The sequence below is a fragment of the Phyllobates terribilis genome, unplaced genomic scaffold (assembly GCF_046119375.1).
Source record: "Phyllobates terribilis strain yellow unplaced genomic scaffold, ASM4611937v1 Scaffold_2__4_contigs__length_985480577, whole genome shotgun sequence".
Taxonomy (NCBI): domain Eukaryota; kingdom Metazoa; phylum Chordata; class Amphibia; order Anura; family Dendrobatidae; genus Phyllobates; species Phyllobates terribilis.
In genome coordinates, this window is record NW_027362762.1 from 338,343,267 (window position 1) to 338,348,026 (window position 4,760).

General features: G+C 40.4%; 1 long non-coding RNA gene across 1 annotated transcript; it reads right to left on the minus strand.

Moving 5' to 3' along the window:
• Nucleotides 1-388: 388 nt before the first annotated feature.
• On the minus strand, nucleotides 389-3,818 carry LOC141251953 (uncharacterized). Its single transcript, XR_012313452.1, has 3 exons — nucleotides 3,690-3,818; nucleotides 3,383-3,472; nucleotides 389-1,258 (listed from the first exon to the last, which is right to left on the minus strand). It is a non-coding gene; the product is annotated as an uncharacterized lncRNA (long non-coding RNA).
• Nucleotides 3,819-4,760: the final 942 nt, after the last annotated feature.

The window sequence follows — 4,760 nt, forward strand, 5'->3', positions numbered from 1 at the left end:
AACATTAATAGTTTGTTTCATCTATCAATTGTTTAAGGAAGGATGAATGGATAACGAGATAGAATATAAAAGAGACAGATTGATATCAGATATGCCAGGTTCACATGTTCATCATATGCATGTAAGCCAAAAATCAAGAGTGGAACAATCAGAGGAAAAGTGTAATAGAAACCCGTCACCGCTTCTATATTTTTCACCCACTCTTCATTTTGGTTTACCAATACTGATGTAAAATACTGACCAAATACTGAACGTGGCAATAGATAAATAGATACGAAAAAGAGCAAAGCAACAAAAACAGCACAAGACCAAGATACTTGTAGATGGAGAAACCTCAAACCATCATAAAACTATATCCAAAAAGGAGACTGCCCTCTAAACTGACTTTAATCATACCTTGCAACTTTTGAAGAACATAAGGAGCGACAAATTAAGTGGATCGATACTCGCGCCTTGGAAATTTTGGTCACGCCCCATTCCACTCCCCAATCCATGCCCACTTACCATTTCTTTCTTCCCTGGCAGGAGGAGATATCAGGGGGGAGGTGGCAGTGAGGGACATTCCGAAGATGCCCAAGACTGCAGAGCGTAGACCCAAATCCAGGACAGTCCCATTGGCACTAGAAATCAGCAAATTGATTCATGTGACTCTGGTCCAGCGTGCAGGTCAGTGGTATCTGGCGGCTGGACGGGAGGCTGCAAATCTTACATTCTAGTGTCCCCGGCGCGGCTTTTCATTAGCCAGGGCTGGCACAACGTCATCAGTTTTTCATGTTCATCTCAAGTTGGGACCTGTGGGATTATTTTTTGTTCCCTCATCCACAATCGTAGCAGCCAGAACTTTCTCATCTTTATGTAGCTTCACTATATGACATCCGGCTTTTTTGTGTCTGTAAGGCCGTGTTCACATGCTGCGTAAATACTGTGTTTTTTATTTTCTGCAGGTATCCGCACCAAACTGCACAATAGCAATCTTCTCTGGTTATTGCATTTTTGCTGCATTTTTTATGTCTTTTCCCCCCTTATTTGATGCATCTTTGGTGCTGATGTGAAGCCGTGTTTCTAATGTGGTTTTTATAGTACAGAAAAGCTTTGATTCTGTACTTAACAAAGTAACTGCAGTTTTTTACATGCATATTTTTTTAGGCTCCACATAGACGGGTCTAGAGAAAAAGAGCACCAAAACCGTACCGTTAAGCAGCATCTCTAGACGCACTGAGAGCGCAGTTTTCGTGAAATCACATCCACTTTATGGAGCCTGAAAAAAACACAAGAAAAAAAAAAATCAGGTTGCTTTTTTAAGTCCAGAATCAATGCTCTTCTGTAGTATTAATAATGCCGATTGACATCTGCACCACAAAAGCATCTAATAAAGGGAAAATGCATAAAAGAAGCAAAAATCAGAGAAGATTGTTATTGCGTCGTGTGGTCTGGAAACCTGCAGAAAAAAAGGAATAGAAAAAACACAGCATTTATGCTACATGTGAACAGTGCCTCAGCAGTCCATATTTATTACTTTTTATGGGTTTAATAGAGAAAAAATATTCATGACACCCTTTTTTTCCACACCATTTACAGATTTCTGTAAATAATCTGATCGCTGTGTTGTGCAGATCATTACAGTTATAGGAAATAAGTTTGATATTTGCTGATTGTGATATGATTGTTTTAAAAAAGCGCATTAAAAATTAAATTATGTTTTTCTTTTTTTTTTTGTAATTTTATGGGAAGAAGAAAATCTCTTCTCCCTCTAAAATATGGGGACATAGAAATACATTGTTATATATACAGTAGATGTATGTCTATGTAAGAGTATAATCTGCTTATGGGGTTAGTGGCTGCGATACAAATCAAGTATACAAAATTCTCCCAGTGACATTAGCAGAGCCTGTGGCTCAATAGCTCCAGCTCCTATCTACAATTATAGAGGTTGTGGGTTAAATTCCCAAGGAGACTCATGAAAAAAAGAGGAAATTACATTTTTGTATTTGTTTTATTACTTTAGTAGTTTTATAGGAACAAAAAAATCGGACTTTTTCTCCATCTCTAGAATACATGGACATAGAGATACACTGCTACATATATACAATGTATCTATATTTACCTGTATCATCTGCTTTCGGGGTCACTGCCTGCAATACCGCTCAAGATTACCAAATTCTCCTATGTTTATCAATGTGGCTTTGGCTCATAGCAAGAGCTGCTGTCTCCGAATATGCGATCACGAGTATGAGTCTTGGTGGAGACCAGATCACAAGAAAAGGGAATAGTTTATTTAATTCATGTCAGAGCAGAGAGATGTCGCCTTGCCTCCCGAGGAGGAGGAGGAGCCCAGGGTTGCCACTAGGAATTTCAGGGCCCATACTGGCAAAATTTTTGGGCCCCCTTGAGACTTCACTCCAGCATCTCCTCCACCCCTCGAACCTTCCACAGTCCCATTGCCCACTCTTGGGAAAACTCCACTTCTGCACCACGTCCTCACCAATCACACATTAACAGTTCCCACTGACACCAGATCACATACAAAGCCATCAGATTTTGTTTTGTCTAACAGATTTTTAAAGCCGCCACCAAAACGACGAGGTAGACTCTTCTGACCGGGCCCCACTCTAACCTGTTAAACATTTCTTAAAATGCCCAATACTCTGTTTAGGTATATATATATATATTTTTTTTAAAGGGAATGTGTCAGATACATTTTTAAAATGACCAGTAATATCACATACAAGGCACAAATACCGTCACACCATGACCAGACCACATATTACCACCATATAGTGACTAAATAATACCACATACAAGGAGCGAATGCCACCACACCATGACCAGACCACATATTACCAGCACATAGTGACCGAATAATACCACATACAGGGACAAATACCGCCACACTGTTACCAGACCACATAGTGACCGAATAATACCACATACATGGCACAAATACCGCCACACCATGACCTGACCACATATTACCACCACATGGTGACTGAATAATACCACATACAAGGAACAAATACCGCCACACTATGACCGAACCACATATTACCACCACATAGTGACCGAATACTACAATACTGATCATTAATAAAAAAACACAATACTAATTACCATAAGTGCTATTATACACAGGAGCTCTGTATATAGTATACAGTGTATAGTGTAAGTGTACAGATAATACAGGGATCACCAGTGACATTACACAAACAGGAGCTCTGCATATAGTGTATAGGTAGTACAGAGATCACCGGTGACATTATACACAGTAGCTCTGTAAATAGTGTACAGGTAATACAGTGATCATCGGTGACATTATACACCAGAGCTCTGTACATAGTATACAGTGTATAGTGTCAATCAGTGTACAGATAACACACTGACTCACCTGTGACGTCTCTAGTTGAAGTCCTTCATTTTCGCTTTTCTCCTTCATCCAGCGCAGACCGCCATCACTTCTTCCTGCCAGGACTTGTCTCTGCATAAAATAACACGCAGTTATCTAGAGTCTAGAGCACCGCTTCCAGAGCACATTCCCCAACTTCTACCCTACGCAGCTGAATTCAGATGTGAACCCAGCATTAATTAGTTATGCAACCCACCAGTCCAAATATTAATTGTAATCCACCACTGTGCCCTCACTAGCTATAAATAGCTACTTTTCTCTCCCAATAAAAATATAAATTAATTAGCACCTGTACTCTTTCCCCCAATTACCCCAATGGCTCTCCTGAACCGAGCATGACAGCTACATAGAAATAAATGCTGTCACACTCGGGTCAGGACAGCCGCCAGGAAGTCCGTGCACTGCGATGCTATTGTTGTCAGTGTTATACGGCCGTCTGACTGCAACCTTATAGAAACACGTCACCACTTCTGTATTTTTCACCAACTTCTCGTTTTGGCTTTCAAATACTGATGTAAAAAAAATCACCAAAATACTAAACATGTGTAACAGTGGGAAATAGTTTGTTGCGGCGCCAGGTGCGTATCGGATAGCTGGAGATGGGCCTGTGAACAATGGACTGATAATGAATCCCAAATATGTGCACATCAGAGTGGGTAATGTGATGAATAATGGTTTGCATAATAGCTGCCTCTTAAAGTAGAGTATGATGGTGGTTGTTTCAGCAGCTAATCCCCAATCATGAACAAGTAGTGTTAACTTCAAAAGAACAGTCTCTGTACTAATGATAACGGGATAAATGACTATATACATTTGACCTCCATATAGACTATATGGAGGTCAAATTTACACTCACAGTTGAAGGTTGACCCATACACGCAGATCTCTAGAAGGAAACTTGTCTTATCAATTCAATTCATTGTTCTCAGACTGCCCCTATAGTAGTCCTCACTCAGTATTCCTTACTTAGAGCTGAGCAGTACTATTCCTCTGAGGTGTTTTTTTTCCTCTTGGAGATGCAAATGGAATTCTTCCAGTCTGAATGCTGTCAGTTCCCCCTTTTTTTTATCGGTCTCTTCTAGACTCAATAATCAGGATGGGGGAAGAAGAGAACAACAACATCTCCTTGTTGCAATCTGCCTTCCTCTACTGACTTCTCTCTCCTGTGACTCTTTTCAGCTGCAGTCATTGGCTGACTCCAGGGAAGCTTGTTCCAGCTCTTTCCAGAAGCCCCTGCAAGGGAAGATTAACCCTTTGAGTGCAGCCTGTCAGCAAGTCTCACAATATACTACAACATACAGTTTACACAGAAATCACAGTAGTTGCATGAAAAACACTATACATCTAGTATCCCACAGAA